Source organism: Phoxinus phoxinus, assembly GCF_949152265.1.
Source record: "Phoxinus phoxinus genome assembly, chromosome: 1".
Classification (NCBI taxonomy): Eukaryota; Metazoa; Chordata; class Actinopteri; order Cypriniformes; family Leuciscidae; genus Phoxinus; species Phoxinus phoxinus.
Window position 1 is genome coordinate 9,644,763 of NC_136876.1, and position 21,317 is coordinate 9,666,079.

At 34.4% G+C, this 21,317-nt stretch overlaps 1 protein-coding gene across 3 annotated transcripts in view; it reads left to right on the forward strand.

The window, feature by feature from the left end:
• Positions 1-21,317, forward strand: part of LOC307000367 (uncharacterized protein) — a 214,432-nt gene that overhangs the window by 18,520 nt on the left and 174,595 nt on the right. The window lies entirely within an intron of this gene.

The window sequence follows — 21,317 nt, forward strand, 5'->3', positions numbered from 1 at the left end:
TGTCTTGGCCCAAGGCCCCATGTATGTATATAAGGACATTGGTGTATCTCAAAAAACATGGCCGCCATCGTCCAATGAATTTTGAGCACCTATCGAACAAGGTTAACGGAGGCCGATCGGAATGAAACTCGATGGCCATGTTCAACTCATGGCCCTAAAGGTCTGTAAGAGTTTTGAAATAAATCGGCCACTAGTTGGCGCTAACGAGTTTTACGGCTCTGTAATCACGTGGTGTTACAAATATCGTCAGAATATGCATACCATTTGATAGATCTCCTCATGCTGAACAACTTTGCCTCTAGAACTAATGCTGTCAATCGAATTGTTCATTAATTATACGCAATTACGTAAAAAACCTACTTTTTCAAACTAGTCCCTGGTTTTTTGCCCGATCGGAACCAGACCAGTCTAGGACAATTCTCTGGACTCTCTAGATCAGTAATTATCGAAAAAAAGTGTAATTTTTGCATTTGTATTGCTATAATTGGCTCATTTAGAAAAGGGGTGTGTCAAAATACACTCAAAAGCCTATAAATCCTAAGTAAAAACTCGGAACTTCACAAAAATTGGTGAGCATATGTGATATAACATCATTAACAAGCATGCAACATTTTATGGAGATCGGACCATAGTTGGCGCTAGAACTGTTAAAAAGCTTTAAAACCATATATTTCCTATATGGTAAATTGCATGTATTGACTGTAAATTGTGTTTTCCATCTATGATCAAATAATATTCATATTATAATGTTCAAAACCATGGCAGAACAATTCTCTGGACTCTCTAGATCAATGATTATCAGAAAAAGTTGAACTTCTGCATTTGTATGGCTATAATAGGGTCACTTCAATATGTAGCCTTGACCAAGTGTCACCAAAAGCCTATATCTCTTCAATGAATGCTCAGATCTTCTTAAAAACAGGTCAGAACATGTGAAATAATATGATAAAGAAGCATGAAAAATTTCAGACAGATCGGACAAAATATGTTTTTAACAGTTAAAAAAGATTAAAATGATATGAATAACATGCCATATTAAGCCAATAAGTGGTATTATACTGCCCCCTGCCGTCATTTCATCATATTACTCCCTAATATTGTTATATAATTCATATTTAGACTTTATAAAATAATTATTTTAACATTTACAATCACATTTTGTCAAAATCTATTGAAGTATTACTATTGACAATTGTCATATTGAGAAATGGGAATCCTGCAAATGCTTATTATACAGCATTAAAACAGATTTTCACAATAACATATCCCAAAAGTGTGTGTGTGTGTGTGTGTGTGTGTGTGTGTGTGTGTGTGTGTGTGTGTGTGTGTGTGTGTGTGTGTGTGTGTGTGTGTGTGTGTGTGTGTGTGTGTGTGTGTGTGTGTGTGTGTGTGTGTGTGTGTGTGTGTGTGTGAACATGCATCATGGAGTTAACATGAAAAAACTGTTTTGCTTTAATGTAGAATACTGGAGAAACCAAGTAGTTCAAAATGAAAGTGAGTCAATAAGTGGTCTTCTACTGCCCTCTGCTGGACATTCTAATTATTAGTAGTCTTTTCACATGTGCTTTTGCATTCATATATTTAGACACTAAAAGATCGCTTATAAAACAATTACTATTATAAGACAATCACATTTTGTCAGAGTTTATCACTTCATTTGTACTGACACTTCACATCAATGCTAGCAATGTGGTAAATCATGGTAAATCTTGCTAGAACATGGTAAATCAAATAATAATAGAACGTGATGTATCATGGTAAATCATGCTAGCACTGTGGTAAACAGTGGTAAATCATGCTAGCAATTTCATAAACCATGATAAATCATGCTAGAATTGTGGTAAATCATGTTAGCAATGTTGTAAACCTTGTTAAGTCATACTAGCAATGTGGTAGGCTAAACCATTGTAAATCATGCTAGAACAATGTAAATCATGCTAGATTGTGGTAAATCGTGGTAAAACATACAAGAAACATGGTGAATCATGATATAACATACTAGAATGTGGTATATCATATTAAAACATACTAAAACAGTAAATCATACTAGAACATAGTAAATCATGTTAAACTGGAAAATCATGGTTAACTATGGTAAATCATGCTATAATCGTGGTAAACTCTAGTAAATCATAATAGAATGTGGTACTGTTGCATTTAGATGGCTCCATTCATTCCTTCATTCTCCTCTAAAACCATGTTCTCAATTGTGCTACAGAATAATTACTGTGAACCCTGAAAATGGTGTTACAAAAAGGATTTTAATACCTATTATTTATTTATAGATCTGGTATTGCCCATAATTAGTAACATCTCTATATATTGTTTTGCACGAAGTAGAAACTTTACAAAGCTTTGTACATGTTGAGAACAAGTCAAGTTGAAGAAACATGCCAAATTTCTTGGACGTCAGATGCTCAGAGGGCTTACGGTACATTCTAAACTATCAATAATTTCAACTGTAAGATGGAGGCTGTAATAGCACTGTTGTCCACTAGAGGGAGCAGTAGGATTAGACATATTGTTTATGTTTTTATCAGCTTTCAGCATGGGCTAATTTGTATTGTCATGGTGCACTGTAATATACGTTTATATTATTGGATCACAAAGAAAAATATGAAATGCTTAATGACCATTAAACATTATTTGCACAATAACATATTTCAAAAACTTTGCGTGTGTGTGTGTACGCATGTGTAAAACTGTGTGTATCAAATATTATTGTTTAAGCTTCTCTTTTCTTTGGGTTTTAGCATATCCTTTTTCATGCACATTTAAATGCGCCAGCCATACATTTATGTACATTACAAGAAGCATAAATGGCAAATGTTTACAACTCCTCAAGGAATCGTCAAATTTCCTTAAAATAACTAAGTACAATAGACATATGACTCTAAACAAGCATGCACAATTTCATGGACATTGGGCAATAGCTGCCTCTATAAAAGTAAAAAAAAAACTAAAGAATAATAATGTTCCTATTATTTTATGGAAAATTCTCTGAAATTCCCACTAGATGGCAGTAGAGGATCACTTATTTTTTAATTGCGCTCATTAATATTGTAACAATTTTTTTTTTTCATTTCAAATCATATTTAAACTTTATAAAATCATTAAATAACATTACAAATACTTTATTTTTCAAGGTTTACCACTTTATTGTTCATTTGAGGCATGTTTTTTTTCAATAATATTACATGATTACAATGAAAAGTGAAGATTATGTTTTAAACGGGAAACCTGTAATAAGCATTTTTTTACGTATCATTTATTTTAAATATCTACATCTACAACAAAATGTGTGTTAGCACGTTTATTAGAGTTAATATGGAACATGTGCCATAAAAACAAGTACATGGAATCAAACCAAAAGTCAAAGAAAACAAAAATGTATTTAAAATTTTGAAGACAGAATAATAAAATGCATATGAAAATAAGAAATATGAAATTGTAAGACAGAATTAATTAATTAATTCAATTTCAATTTAAAATGTCAAATAGTACATATCAACATTTTTTAAATGTCAAATAGTAACCAAAAAAAGCACAAATGAAAGAATAATATATTTTAACTTAAGAGAAAAAGATTCAATAGTTGTAAATAAATATTCATTCATTCATTCATTTTCAATTGTTTGCACATATGAAAATGGCAAAGTCTATATTTGTTCAAAACTATATTGCATATTAAAAAGAATTTTGAAGTATGAAATAAAATGTGCAATTACAAAATATAAAAATTAATAAAAAACACTCAAAATATCAACAATAAAAAATAAACCATTCATTCATTCATTCCATTTGAATGCATTGAAGAAAAATTACATTTTAAAAGCAAAAATAACATGTTCAATTAAAAAGCATATTTGTTAAATAGCACATTAAAGAGCCAATAAAGAGTAAAAGACATTTCCACATGAAATGTGAAATTACAAAATATACAAAAAAAAAATTATAACTCAAAATAACAATAAAAAAATAAACCATTCATTCATTCATTCCTTTTAAATGCATTGAAAAAACATTACATTTTAAAAGCAAAAATAACATATTCAATAAAGTACAGTTATGTAGTACATTAAAGAAGAGATAAAGAGTAAAAGAGAAGTCCACATTCCTCAAGAGAATCTTGAACACTCATGTCTGAACAGTTAATCAAGGTGTTCAGGCAAACAGGCATGATACAGCAGAGTTGGGAAGTAAGGTAGGGTAGCCAAAGTGTAGGCCTACATAAAAAAATAAATAAAATACAAATAAAAAAATAATAAAAACCTTAACAAGAACTTGGGCAAGTGGTGACAGGGAAAGTGAAACTGAATATGATAATGAAAGTAAACAGAATGCTATTGTGACATAACCTCAAATCACACACCACCAAAAATGTTGTGCTCATGCTGCAAAATTTTCAACAGAGGTAACAGAGGTTGGCATTGAGGAGACAAATACCAATGAGACCCAGGATTTGGCAAAATGAAACATCACAGTGGAGATGATGGAGGAAGAAGCCAGGCAGGATGCAATAGAGGGAGGAGGCAAAGGATGATTTAGAGGAGATGGTGGAGCACGACAGAACTGATGGAGGTGAGAGGCAGAGTGGGACCAGCAGCCAGACTAACACAGGTGTAGTTGTAAACAGGGTAGATCCAGGCTGAGATGATGATGAAGGAGACTTGGAGATGACTGTAATCAGCTGCAGAAAAACACACTTGGAGCTGGGCAGGACCAGCGGTGATGAAGATTACTTTTGGCTGTACTGAAGCAGTGGCAACGAAGAGATGTAATGACTGGACATCCAGCAGAGATGAAAATATGCTGTAACTTGGAGATTGGAAGTTGGAACCAGAGGAAACTGAAGATCTTTTAACGTGGCATAATCCAGCTCATCGCAGGACAATAATTCAGTGGGCGGTCAGCTTATAGACTATCCTCAGTGATGACAGTGTGGTTGGGGATTCAGTCCATTGAGGACAACACCACTAAAATACCCTCAATGACAGACAACATTGGCCTCTGTCAAACACAAAAACTCATTTCAGAATGTTCAATACATGTTAATGTAAAATTACTAGATTATGTTGATTTCTTGTTGACAGACAAGAACAGAAAGATAAAGCTGCAATGAGCTCAAAATCACAAAAATGAACAGGGGATAATTTACCTTGTACTGTGATGAATCTGAATTGCTGCTGCCTTACAGATGTGGTCAGTATATGATACAGAGAGCAGGAATCCATGACTTTCCTTGAGTCAACAGTCTACAATGGTGGTGTGATGATCTGGACATTGTTGTCTGTAGTCAAACTGTTTCCCTGATTTGCATAAAATACAATCTTGAATATTGTCATAATAATGAAGATGTCTTCATCAAAGCAGCATAAGACATTTGATGTACCTATAGACAATGAGGATGTGATTAGGATATATATTTATATATCTATCTATCTATATATATATATTTTCACTTTACAACTTATACAAGTGACTTATGTACTTATAAAAATTGTTGTGGTTAAAGCAACCATTTATTTAATAGAATATCCTTATAACACAAGCATATAAACAGAGGCATATTATGTCCATGTAATAAAAGTTATAACCAATTTAAAAGATAAACATAGTCTTACCTGTTTATCAATATTTGAAGTATTTGAATATGAGGAGAATGAAGCAGTAAAGATAGTCTCATCATCATCATCATCATCATCAATCGCCTCTACACTCATTTGGGACATAGGTTGTCAACAAGAGCTCTCCAACAGTTCCGGTCCTGGGCCAGTTTCTCCAGTTGTTTCCATGACAGTCCCATTTTATTGGATTCTGGCTCCAAGTCTCGTCGCCAGGTGTTTCAGGGGCGGCCTCTTTTTCTCTTGCCTTCAGGGTTCCAGGTCAGCACCTGTCTGGTGATACTGTTAGCAGGTTTCTGGACGGTATGGCCAATCCAGCGTCATCTTCTTTGGAGGATTTCTTTCTCTATTGGCTGCTGTCTGGTTCTCTCCCACAGTTCCCTGTTACTAATGTTTACTGGCCATCTGATTCGTAGTATTCCCCTGAGGCAGGGGTTGATGAATGTCTGGATTTTCTTCATGGTTGAGTCTGATAGTCAAAGATAGTCTTATATTTCTTAAAGATCATATTTGATCATATTGATCAATTCAAAGAATTGGTTTAATTTTTTACACCAGATTTTAAAGTAGTCTATTATAAATTGGATTAGCGCCAAATGATGCAAGTCTCCATACAAATTCATTGTAAAAGGACATTATATAAAAATTTTGAACAATAAAACACATAAAACAAGAAATAAAGAGAATGAATGAATTAATTAATGAAAATGAAAACTAATAGAACATTTCGTTGGGTGTTAAGGCCAATGAATATATATATATATATATATATATATATATAATTGTTTTAATACATATATCTGTATTAAGATGCATGTTTAAATTATAAAATATTAACAGTTAATTATGAAAATTCAACAGGAATATGGAAATGTACTGTACGTGGCCTTAACACCCACTAACAATCCCATTGACTAATGCTGCCTTCACGTGCTATCGGAAATGTCCTATTTCTGACTCCTTAAGTCATGATTATGAGTTTGACATGTTCATGTTTTTTGTTGTCCAGAAAAACAGGATTTTTGATAGAAGGCAGGGTGATTCTTGCCTATTTATTTTGTAAATCTTATTGATCAACATCTTTTTAAAGATTTTTTGTAAATATTATGTTCATGTTAAATTTCCAAGTAAGAAAAATTATTTAAAATAATTTCGATAGCACGTGAAGGCAACATGAATTCCCACAGAGGCCGTCCAGTGTTAAACATCCACCTCTGTATCCCCCTCCCCCCATTTGTTGGACGTTCCATTATAACAGCCACTTCAGCACAACACAGTCATGATAGCTGAAGTACGTGGGCATTATGTCAATCTTTATTTGATCCAAGTCAATATCTTTAATATATACATGGTCAATTAATGTGCCATTTTCAGTTGTTGCATTTTCAACTATTTGTGTGAAGCCAAAATGCTGCATGACATCATGAATTGTTGATTTATTGAAAATGTTTTCATTGAAATCGCCTAGAATTATTTTGCCACCTGATAAGCAGTTTATTTGATTAATTAAGGTAATCAAGTTCTCTCTAAATAATGGCATGTTATATGATGATGGTCTGTACACGACTGCCACAGTTGTGTTTAAGTCTTGTATGTTGCACATTAGACATTCAATGTTAGTACAAGGTAAATCAACTAAAGCAGCTTTTACATTCTGTCTGTGATATATGCCAACACCACCATGATTTTCCTCTTTAAGTGTAGCAAAAACCTCTTCACTAGTGTCATATGCAACACTTCGTGGTTTGTTATGGAAATGATATCCAGAAAGACTGATATCGTTCTCCAAATAGTTTGGTTTTAGCCACGTCTCTGTTACACAAATCATATCTGCCTGACAATATCTGTTATCTTGCCGAATATCTAAAATATGTGGAATGAGCCCTTGGACATTGTGTAACATCATTTGAAATTTGAAATTTTCTATGGTTTCACATGGATCAATGAACAGAGGCATTCTCTGTAGAGCTTCCTCAATGTTGTCTTTAGCATAAATAGCTTTTTCTTTGAAATCTTCTATTATGAGTCCATCAAGAGAGGTCACTCGACTTAATGCTACATATGCTTGTCCTGGAGCAAATATCTTTTTCAATGAAACAACCGCTTTGCTCACTGTCAGACCTTGCACTTTGTGAACTGTGGAAGCCCATGCTAGCTTCAAAGGAAACTGTCTTCTGACACCACCACTGCTTGTCACTTTCTCTTCTTCAGGCTTGATTGCTGTGCTTTTCTCCAGTCCAGGTTTTAAACATGGATTTTTACCTCTAGCTTCTTTACCAGCTCGTTCATCATCAAATTCAACATATATTTTTGATGGAAATATTTCATCATTTTCATAACAGAAACACTTAAGTGTTCCAAAAATTCCGTTCACTAAACCATCTGATATATTTATATTTTTCAGTAGCATTACTCGAGCATCGATCGCTAATTCAAGGGATTTTTCCAAAGAACTGTTGTGAACTCTGAGATGAAACCCATCCTTTTTTTCCATTCGGCCAGTTTTAGCATTTCTCTCAAAATCTTGGGCGTTAACAGTAACCGTGTCAGAGCATATTTTGTGCACCATTTTTAGGTTATGTCCATCAACCTCACTATTAGTTGCATAAATATGGATATCTGTACTCTCATCACCATCACCTGTTTCACAAGTTTTAAGCATAGCAATATCTTCTTCAAGCATTACTTCATCTTTCTTACGTTGCCTTAAACGATTTAATAATTCGGCAAACTGTTTGTCCTTCTGGCGCATAATCTCTGTAAGTTCAACAAAACTGAAGTTAGTTTCCCAAAGATTCACACTGTTCACTGGTTCGGTGTAAAGTGGTTTTCCTTTCACAGGAGGCAGCTGATAAAAATCTCCAACTGCTATCACACAGACTTTTCCAAATGCAGAGTAATCACCGGTTTGTTTGATTTGTCTCAATCTTCCATGAATATATGCTAGAAGTTTATGATCAACCATTGAAATTTCATCGATTATTAATATTTGCAGTTTTCCAAATTTGGCTCTCAAGGAATTAATTTTTTCATCTCCAAGTGGCTGATATGGCAGTGAAGCATTTATTCCGATGCAGAGACTGGAATGTACAGTAGACCCGTTAATCTGGTATGCAGAGACTCCGGTAGGAGCCGTTAATAGCACATGTGTCTCATCTGGGTTGTCTGTTAACTTTGAAAGTATGCGAGAGGCTTCATAATAGATGGCTTTAATCAGTACTGACTTTCCAACACCTCCTGGACCAGATATGAACACATGAAATGGATCTGGGTTTTCACCTTGCACTTTTGCTAAGCACCATTGTCGCACTTTGTAAAAGATTTGTGACTGCTTTTCGTTCAAAGAGCGCAGTAAATCCATGGCATCTTGCTTTTTCATAGCAGATGGATTGTTTTCTATCTTGGAAGTACCCACATTTGGTAATAGATCAGGTATGATATCAACACCCTCTTCTGTTTCTATTTGGTCTTTCCTACTCTCCAGACATTCGAGACGTTCAAGTTCTGCTTCTGGACAGATTTGGGCCCAAGCATCTTCCATTGGTCCATGTTGTTCTAAATCATCTTGAGCTCTTTGTATTGTGTCTGCTTCTTTTTCAAATTTTGCCATGTTACTGTCCACTATCATTTTCACTGACTCAAGTTCATCATTTAAAATAGTTACAAATCCAGTCTCATAAAAATCCTTATGTGTAGTGAAATTTGTTGGTTTCAATTGTTCTCGCACAAAATGAGGCAAAAATAATTCTAAAATACTTTGATGATAATTCTCTGGATTTTTAGTGGGTGAAAAACGAGCATATCGCACAATAGCAGAGTCTGTACGAGTTCTTTTTCTCACAAATCCCATGTCATTTTCCAGTCTTACTTTGTCTGAACATTTTTCAGAAGCAGTCAAAACTCTGTAGTCTGATGCAAAGGTTGCTAAACACATTCTACTGAATTCATCTGTATGTGGACGGGCTCTGTATCTGTCTGAGATGCTTTTCATCCATATGCCATCACCGACATCTTCTCCACATTCAGCTTTTCTTTGTATGGTGTTTAAGGGTAAACTCATTCTTATTTGATTATTACCAGTTGGAATAAACACCACTTTCCTTGATCCTTGTTTTAGTTTCATGTTAGTCAGTCGATACACACTCTCTTGAGCTGAGACCTCACGATTATGTAAAAACACACTTCCTAGTTTTCTTAAAGCCTGTTTAGCATCCATATTACCTTGATTGTGTGCTTCTTTTTGAGCGTTAGCCAGCAGCAATCCCATTTCTCTCTCAGCTTTCGAAATATACGAAATGATATATACTATACATGAGTAAGCGTCAACAACAAACTGTATGTCCATGTTTGCATTCCAGCATCGTAACAGATCTGGGTTATATTGATTAACCCATACATCATTTGGCTTTCTCTTCAACACAACACTTGTTTTCTTCGTCATTTTATTGTAAGCCATTTCAAAAGTCTCTTGATTTATACCAATAGATGCAAACATAGAGTCAACTGAGTCAAAGACATCATCACTATTCAACAAACATTCTCTCACTCTTTTCATTATAGCTTCAGCGAGCTCTTTTGATATTTCTTGACAGTTGTTTGTCTTTTTGCATTTACTTTCATTTTTTTCCTCATCTGTTTCTTTTTCATCCTTATCACTCTTGCTGCTTCTTGTAATGAAAGTATTTTTGCTTGGTGGACGTGGAAAGTTAAATCTACACACAGTTCCTTTCTTTTTACATGTTTTTGAATGTCTTTTGCTGTGTTGTTGGACAGTGCTCACAATTTCATGCATTTCTTCCTCCTGTTCAGGTGGCATTTCACAAGTGACATATTGATCAACAAATGCTGCAACTTCATCATCGTCATCTCTGTCCACTTGAGGTGCATTTTCAACCCAAAAGAGACAATGTGTGTGAGGGGATCCACGTTGCTGAAATTCTATTCGATAGAAATAATCAATTATTTTTCCGATTGGCTGGGCTGGCGACATGATCACATCTTTTAGAAAGCAATGAAATCGATGGTCAAACATTCTGGCAGCAGTTACAGGATTGCGTTTAAGCATCCCACATCTATCAGACCAGTTCAGTTCATCAATAGGAGTTTCACAGCGTTCTTGTTTCACGATAGATTGCATTAGCTCTGGCCATCGCAAGTCTGCTGATGAAAATGAGCAAAACCATGTTGGGATACCTAATTGTCTCACCATTGCAAACAAATCTTTTTGAGCACTTTGCCAAAAAACAGGACTCCCTCTCACTGGCTTCAAAAATTTATAACCCTGATCAAAATGTAAAATCTTTTGCAAGGACTCTTTGTTAGTCAGCATTTCTGCAGTAATTTTTGTTTTGTTGCTGGTGTCATGGCCTTTCCTCAAAGCAATAGATACATTTGAGATAACTTGATTAAGCTCAGACAAATATTGTCCATAAAAGATGTAATCTAGGTTTTGAGCAAAACGTCCATCTGCATTTAGGATTCTATTATTTAAATATCTAGAGAGAGTTAATTTTTCAGGTCGTGGATCATGAAATGTACCTGTTCCTTTTGGGAAGAGAACTGGAAAACATTTGGCTTCATTGGTTTCATCCATTAACATTCTCACTGGATTATTGCCCTCTGCTGGTGCAAGTGACATAATTCCATCAAAATGTTGATCTAAAACCTCTTGTGCAATATCTACTGGCTGTAAGCATGAATCCATAAACAAACCATGTTGCTGTCGATCATGAAGTGTTTCATCAGTGATTTCTTCATCCTCATTCTCAATATTGTGCTCTTTATCAACACTCATGTCCTGACATTCATCCATATCATGTTCAGTGTTTTCACTTGTATCATTGACCTGTTCTTCTGTTTTACTCAGAGGATTAATCCAAGTTTCATTAAACTCTACATCTTCATACCATTTGTTATTTTCTTTTAAGTATTCCAGAGCACTTTTGACATGATCAGTGTGTACAAATTTGTATTCATAATGTCCTTTGTACGTTAATTTCCTCTTAAGTTTTACTCGTATCATTAAATCATCATTTTCTGATCTTGGTAAAACATTGACTACATCTGTGACATTAGACGGAACACAAGTCACTGGTCCATGGACACCATTCTGTCCTCCTCGTGGTAATGCCAGCATCTTCATGAATGGAATATTCTTTGCTATTAGATGTTGTTCAAGAGAGTTTAAACAGCTCAATTCAACAGGAATAGGATCCAGAGCAAGATTGTTTGCTACACTTTCAGCAGGCATTTTACCTTCACTAATCTTTCTATCACATGTGTGACAAATCCACAGAGATTCAGCTGGAGAATTGTTATAAACACAATCTTTACTGCAATTTTCATTACACTCATGCAGATAATCTAGTGTTATACATTTTTCTGCAATACAGCCAGCATGGACTGATTTTTGTAAATATTTACTTATTTTACAGTGTTTGACCTGCATCTTAAAGCAGCAACGATGACAAACTGAACAGACATAATCAGGACCAGTAGATATTTTTTCTTTAAATTCTTCAATTACACAGTCAATCTCTTTCCTTTTGATTTGCGCGTCTTGTCGAGTTTCAGCATTTCTAAGTTTAATACTTCTGGCAAAACTATTATCATTTTTATATTTTTCTGTGTTGTAATCAATCACCTTAGACTTGTGCATTATATTTTCATTATATTTTTGAATACTGTACTTTTTCACAGATTCTCTGTGTGATATGTCTTCTTTGTATTTGTCAATACTGGACTTTTTAAGTGATTCTCTGTGTGCTATGTCTTCTTTGTATTTGTCAATACTGGACTTTTTAAGTGATTCTCTGTGTGCTATGTCTTCTTTGTATTTGTCAATACTGGACTTTTTAAGTGATTCTCTGTGTGCTATGTCTTCTTTGTATTTGTCAACACTGCACTTTTTGACTGACTGTTTATGTATTTCATTTTCCTTGTATTTATGAATACTATAGTTTTTCACAGACTTTTTGTGTGTTTCATCTGTACTATACTTAAATATGCTATATTGTTTTACAGCATTACAATGCAAATCATTTGAATCGTATTTATCTGTGCTATATTTTTTAACTTTTTCTTGAAACTGTTCATTTTGCTTGTATTTTTCAATGCTGGATTTAATTTTTTTCTCTTTGTATATTTCATGTTCATGATATCTTTTCTTTGTCTCCATTTTTTTCACCTCTTTTAAGTTATCATTACTGCTGTATTGGACTTTCTCTCTATAAAGCTTACGTGGGTCTGACTTAGCTTTTAACGATGCATGAAACACCGAAGCTTCAAATTGTGACTTACAAATGGAAGCACAGCTATGATCTTTTCTCTTTACACATACAACAACTTCATAGTGACAGCTATTTACATGTTTCAAATAAATCCCCTTGTGTTGACAGCTATGACCATTAGATGACACATTTGAGGCTGAATATTTAAGCCATTTCTCTTCAGTAAATGTAAATATGTCCACACCAATTAAATCACTGGCTGCTTGTATTTCCATCTCTGTTGCCCAAGTTCCGACATATTTCATTCTTGAACTGTCAATGTAGTTCGCAACAGAAGAGTGTCCTTGTCTGAGATACTGAATGTACCTTCCTTCATTCTGCAGTATATGTGTTACAACAGCACGTCTCAGTTTTCTGTGTTCTCGTTCACTTCCACTTACAGCATAAGCTACCGATCTGAAAAAGCAGTTACCATCACCTACAATATCTTTGGTTTCACAAGGTTCAGCCATGTCAACAAGCTCATTTGGATTATTATGTTCTATTACAACGTGTACAATGTTCAGCTTCAAGCAAATACTTTTTTGTTGCTGTACAGTTAATGGACTAAACTGAAAAGAAACACTGTCAGTTTGTGAAATAAATTCAACCTCAGCTGCATTTTCATTGGGGCAGGTAGAAAACAGTCCTGTTTTCTTTATTTGATGTGTGCTTGTGAAATCAGTCAAAGAAACACTGCCAGTTTCTGAAATAAATTCAACATCAGCTGCATTTGTTTTGCTTGGGCATTCAAGCAACATTCCTGTGTTCTCTTGTGGTTCATTCACAGGCATTTGATCTGTGCTTATGAAATCAGTCAAAGAGGGACTGCAATTTGCCATTTCTGAGTTTACACCTTTACTCACTATTTCTGCATCAGTATTTTCCTCCACCACTGGATGGCACACCAATCGATCATGCTGAGTGTGTTTGTCAATCACATTTGCCTGTACACCAGTTACCTCAAATGGACGATTATGTGCTTTCAAGGACGCACCAAGTCTCCTGAAATGAATGACCAAAGAGTCTATGCTGGGATGGAAAACCACTACACTCTTACCACGACCGGACACTGTTCCATCAGTGAGTCGTGAATGTGGATCAATCACTGCATACCACGAACCTTGTCTGACAGCTGCACATATGGTTTGCTTAATGTTTACCAAACACGCATCAAACCTCTGGAATACTTGATTTAATGCTTCATCAAGTGACATGGCAACTCCTTGCAGACCAACATCATATTGATCAATTCCAAACAACCCAGTATATGACAAAGAATAATTTATTGAAAAACAAAACATTTTCAGTGTGTGTGTGTCAGGCAGCTCAGCAACTTCGATGTAGCCATTCACAAGATCGTTGATTTTGCCGGCGTCTCTCATGGCACTGTACAGGTCATCTCCAAGCTTCAGAACATCATTCAGGTCACTTGGGGTCCATCTCAACACATTTTTAACCTTACACATCAAGATTGCAGTTAAACTGTTTGAAGCACATTGTCTGCCACTATTGGGGACAAAACACTTATCCCCCTGATGGAAAGAGCCTCTGATGAAAGATTTCTGTGGACACAAATCAGAAACAGCTTTCATGGTCATATTAGTATGTTGCTTAAACAAATCAGAGTTTGGTTCAGAGTTTGGTTCAGAGTTTGGTTCAGAGTTTGGTTCAGAGTTTGGTTCAGAGTTTGGTTCAGAGTTTGGTTCATAGTTTGGTTCATAGTTTGGTTCATAGTTTGGATCATAGTTTGGATCATAGTTAGGCCCGTTGTGATGTACACAACGTTCAGTTACTTCTGCCAATTTTTTAAGAGGTGGCAGAGCCTCTTCAGGATCAGAAGCCATCCGGTCGGCCATCCTCTTCTTCGCTGCCTGGGAGCGTCGAAGCTGCTTTGTACGAGGCATCTGTACACACAAAAACAGAAAGACAAATTAAATAACACATTACTATATCACAATTCACAAACTGTACAAATGTAAAATGTTTTGAGTTTAAAATTCTATAGCTAAATAACTGGCAACTATTTAGATATGATAAACTGAGGTGTCCTATCTAAACAGAACTAAATTAATTTTCCACACATCTGACAAAGATAATATCATTACTCTACATAGTAATTATACTTTTAAATAAACTATTTAAGAAAACAAAAAGGAGTACAGTAAAAATCCTAATCATCAATGCATCATACTCTCAATCCCCAGATATAACCATATATCTGAAACACTTCTAAAAGCAACTACAGATTGCACAACCCTATTTTAGTTAGTTATACTGACATCTAGTGGTAAAACGATGGTATTTTATATTTATAACAATCAAGACTTAAAGGATCAGTTCACTTTAAAAAAAAACTTTTGCTGATAATTTACTCACCCGCATGTCATACTATGTCCATGTCTTTCTTCAGTCGAAAAGAAATTAAGGTTTTTGATGCAAGTATTCCAGGATTTTACTCCATATAATGGACGTCAATGGGACCCAAACGGTCCAAATGACAGTGTCAGTGCCGCTTCAAAGGGCTTTAAACGATACCAGACGACGAATAAGGGTCTTATCTAGCGAAACGTTCGGCCATTTTAAAAATAAATAAAAAAGTTTAAGTTTTATTAGCAAAAATGCTCGCCTTGCTCTGTTATGTGATGCACGTTCTTTTCAATGTAATTGCCAATTACGTGACGTCACAAACATGCATCACAGAAAAGAGCAAGGTGAACATTTGTGCTTATAAAACTTAAACTTTTTGATTTGTTTTTAAAATGGCATTGCGTTTCGCTAGATAAGACCCGTATTCACCGTCTGGTGTCGTTTAAAGCCCGTTGAAGCGGCGCTGACACTGTCATTTGGACCGTTTGGGTCCCATTGACGTCCATTATATGGAGGAAAACCCTGGAATGCTTTCATCAAAAACCTTAAGTTCTTTTCGACTGAAGAAAGAAAGACATGGACATCTTGGATGACATGGGGGTGAGTAAATTATCAGCAAAAGTTTATTTTTAAAGTGCACTAATCACAAATCTAAAGCTTACAATCTCAGCTTGTGCTAATGCATCTGATAATCACTTTCATCAACTACTAATGAGTACCGAGTAATCCCTCTAAAACAGAATGTACCGCCCACAAGCACCAATTACCTGCAAAAATATACATTATCATATTTTTAAAAAAATAATGCCTTGATTAACACAAAATTGGTATAATTTAAAAATCTGAGTCTGAACTTTACAGTAAATGTAGCCAAGTTAAAAAACTCCTAAGTATTGCTGAGTTATTTGCTGATACATATAATTTCTTTTTTTCATAATCTATAAAATACTTTTTTGTACTATTACTGCAATGAGTCAAAAACATCATACAGCTCATTAACTATTCAAAGATCATTAAAAATGCCAATGAATTTTATTACAACATATTATTTCAACTAAAATGAGCCCAACATGAACATAATCTATTGCTTTTATGATAAGAAATTCTTCATAGAGAAACAATTTTAAAAATGCCCATCAGGGGGCGTCAAGGACTGAACAAAAAGGCTATCTTGGAACCAAATGCTGTAACTTTTGATTCCTTAGTCCAATCACCACAAAATTTTATCAAGATGTAGCTCACATGTAGAAATTCCTCCTACTTTTTGTCCTTCCTGAATTATTCCATGACAAATAAAAAAAGATATGCAAAATCATTAAAAAAATATACATTTTCTGTCTTTTCTCAGCAGGAGAATGTCCAAATGTAATATAATTTATATTTTAAAATAAGTTGAAAAGTGTTCTTTCAAACAATACCTACCATTTGAGTCTCCTTCCTATAGTTTTGAAATTTTGAATATTTAGTTTTGTGTGTGTCACTCAGACAAAACAACTCTAAAAATGCCTTCAGTGCTTAATTGATATTTAAAATATCTTAAAGGGCACCTATTATGGAATTTTGAAATGTACCTTTCATGTAGTGTGTAACATAGATCTAAGTGAACAAAAACATCCTGCAAAGTTTGAAATATGAAAGTGCACCGTATATAAAGTTATTGTCTTTCAAAAGTTAGAGTCGACTCTGAGTCATTTTTATGAATCGTTGGAAGACCGAAGCTTTTTCTCTGACTAGATGACGTCAACTTGTAAAGTTATTTGAATACGATACGCCCACTTATTGCGCTCCAAGGCCAGCAGGGAAACATCAGGGCGACGAGACGCTGTGTTCTGAAGTGCGGCTCAAAAGACAACTTTTTTCATCTGCCCAAGGAGGAGCATTTGAAGACTAAGTGGCTACAATTCATATATACAACTATACCACAGAAGTATAGTCCGAGCCTTGTGCTGTGTTCGCGCCATTTTTAAGACGATTGCTTTTTAAATGCAATCAAACCTGGATTCGCGAGCCAGCTGATATTGAAGGAAGGTTCAGTTCCAAGTGTATTTGCATCAGCTTCCTCCTCCGTATCACAACCTGTAAGTGTTATTAATAATTGTTGCTTTTATATTTTATGTAGCATGCTTAATAATTATTTAGTTTGTTGTGTAAGCACCGTTTAGCTTCTAGGTCTTCAATGGCAATTGTATTGAGATATGTGAAGTGTTTGTCGTTGTTTTCGGAGTTGTCTAAAGAATAGAGTAATACCTCGTAGTAACGTAACTGCTTTTTTTTTGTGTAAAAACGTTATGTTTATGCATCGGGCTAACGCAAACAAAGACTGATTGTGCTTTTACAATATGAACTCTGGGCTATGCTCGCTAACATAACATTAAATTATTTATCTTATTTTTCGTTTTTTACTACAAACTATAAAGCAGTGGACTATAATCATTATTATAACACAATTTAATTGATAAAAGCATCATTGTACTCCGTGTTAAAAATAAGTATTATCTCTGTAAACTGCTGGGTCATCTGACCAATCAACGCAGATTAGCATCGCGCAAAGGAGGGGTTTGGGAAAACGAGTCGTTGAACGATTCATTTGGGAGTCGGTGAGCAAATCAGGTAAAAATAAATGCATATTATACGACAACAAAAGTGTTTTTTGTCATTGCATGCATGTAAAACTGTTGTTGGGGACTCCCTAAACAACATTAGGAACATTTTAAATGTCATAATAGGTGCCCTTTAAGATATTTAAGAAAAATTGGGCAATTTATTTAAGATCATAATTACGTCAGTATATAGCCGTTCAATTCCTCTGTCAGTCACTACTGGAGGTGTTACAACATACGGTGACATGTTCCGCAATAATGTCAGTGACACCAATGAAGACTGGATGTGCCAATAAACATAATGACATGCCATTGCCTTCTGTGCATCTGATGCCATGTCACTTAATGTTAATACCACCTCTCACATTTACACCTTTCCCAAATGGTTTCTTTTCTTATACTGTTGTACACTATTGCCTACATCATCACTGCATACTATGAAAAAAGTAAAATCTTACCTCAAATCAGGTTACACCGTCCACTGCAACATAAGAATAAAAAAAAAATTTAAATTACATTTAAGAACAATATCATATATAGACTTCACACTCACGCGATTTTAAACAATAAATATACATGCATTTATTTGAAATATATAAATTATATATATTCATTTGTGTATGAATAACACTGATCAATATGACCAAAATAAATCTCACAATACGAGGTATTTTATTTTACACTGATATATAAATATAGGCCTATATTTATTTGTTTGAGTGTGTGTCTATATATATATATACACACACACACACACTGAAGTCGATTGTATACAATACCACAAAAAATACCCTACGTTAATTTTAGCTTAACTTAACAATACAATGAAAGTAATAACAATAATAATTAAACAAAATCTGCATATAATAATTAAATGTAGATTTCTTTTTATTTAAACTTTTTTCGTTCTTTTAATGACACTTTCACTTTAAAACCTCACGCGCGAATTTAATATTAATTGATGCACTTGTTCATTTAAAATATAAGCGACTGCATTCACAAAAACACTACCCAAGACCTTTATTCACAAGCAATGTTTCGGCATTTAACCACTCAACTTCGATAGGTTGCAAATGCAAATTAATTCAGATTCAACACCAAGCACGTCCTGCTTCAGTTATGCATTTTTCATATTAACTACTTTAACAGCCATGCGCTGTACAGACACATTAACCTCTAAGTCTATAGAATTTACATTATCATCTTAATTTAAAAGAGAGCAAATAAATGGCAAACATGTTAGTCAGCATAGTTTTGTGAACAATAGTTTAAAATGTAAAGGTTATTTACAAAAAAACGTATATTAAACCATTCAATACTATTGTATGCATTTACTATTAAACTAATAAGAACAATCATAACAACAAAAATGTTTCAAGTAACAACTTATTTGTTCTTCTAATCAAAACGCTGGTCACACGAATTGCATGAATTTAATATTGGAACAAAACAGTGTCTTTATACAATTAATCAGAAAATACAACCACAAAACATTCAAACAGACAAATAACAACTTAGACGGCTAAGAATGGTAAAGATGATTAAGATTCACTGGATGATTAAGATTCACAAGATACACAGAGAATCACCGCATGTCTTACCTTTGCAGAAAGTACACAAAATGGTTTCCCTTCCGGTCAAACCGGACAGAGACAGAGCGTATTTAGGCCACGCCCACACCCAGGGGGAACACAATCAGACCGTCTCCATTGATTTGCATTGCAAGAGGCTGCCTCCTTGTCATTTATGACTTATAACAAAAAATAAAGCAATGTCTAAAACCTGCAATGTGACAAGTTGTACAGCAAACAAGCTAAATAACCCAGAAATACATTTTTATATGCTGTCAACCACAAAAAACGGTTGTTTCTGGACATAAAATTGGATCAATTGAGACAGAGCGCAACTCTCGACCTACTCTTGAGAACTAGCAGCTACGCCCACTGGAACGCGACATTATATTGTAAACATAACAAAACATTCATAATTTTAACCATGTCGATTGATTATTTCACCACCCTATGTGAACCTGAGAGGAATATTGCTAAGTTAAATTTTATTGGTCTATGTCAGTGCCCCTTTTTTGGAAAAATGATCCGACTGAATGGCCCAACGTGAAATACCCTGATATACGTTATACAACTATTTGATCGAATCACCATGTAACGGCTTAATTTCACCTACGATCAGATCAGATGTCAAAAACGATGCAATATTTGATTACATACAAAAAGGAGTTATTCTGTTTCAAACGAGTTAATTTAAGAGTCATATATGTTCAAAAAAGTATTTATTGATTTTAATGACTAATTCACTTGCAATTGAAGTAACTGATATTCTCTTTTGGGTCTGATTATTTTTAGTAACTATTTTAAATTTTTGGATAACGTAAATTGTTGCACTGTTTGAATGTGGACACAGCTGTATTGTATTGTTAGTTGTGGTGATTATATAATAAACCTCAGGGTATATTAAAACCTCTTTTGGTCAACCTGTTTTTTTTTTAGTATTCTAAAACATGTGAAAATATATGCTTATTAATTGGAGACACCTCGCTATATAACAAATTATATTACAACCATCTTCAAGGGAAAGACCAGACATTACCCTACACTGCTGGGATATCACGTCTCCTTTTTACCAGCATTAGCCTATACAAGTGTACCCAGCTGGAGAAGGTTACATCTCTCTAGCATTCATGTCAATTAATATTTGTATATCTACAAAAAGTCTCTACAAGTATGTCTACTGGTTTGACCTATATAAAGACATTTTTATTGCCACGCTTGACTCTTAAATGTCATAAATAAAAAAATGTCTTTGTAAACCAAAATGCTAGCACATTGCACACTAAGACCATGCATCTAATATTAATTTAAATGAAATATTTTTCCCCCCCGCATAATCGAACAATTTTGTTCAAGTTAACAACAGAGTTTCTATTTCCACTACATGCAAGTAGCCTGCCTGGTTTGCAAACCTCCACCCACCAATGTCTGATTGTGCCACACAAGATTAAAAAATACTCTCATTAATCAATCAACCTTTTGACAAACTTACACTGTGTTGTCAAACAAGTGTTTAATAATGAAATAGGCTAATTCATTAAGTAGGGTTTAGGATTACATATTGCCCCAATTAAGTGTCGTCCATAAAATAATTGTAATAAATATAACTTATTGCATCCTGTTCGTAAATAAAACTGAGGTGCAAATAGTTTCTGCTACAATTTAGAAGCATAAAAATAATCTAATAACTATTGGCACTTATTGCAAAGAACTGCTATTTTTAATGTAAATAGAATATATCGCTAAGAAAATATGCTTAGTGCAAACAGCCACTGACAGTTAAAATAAATATATGTAGCCTATATACACACACAAATATCAAGAAACATGTTGAATGACTGTTGATTTCTAAAGTTACACATGTTTAATGTTAACTACTGCAGCACT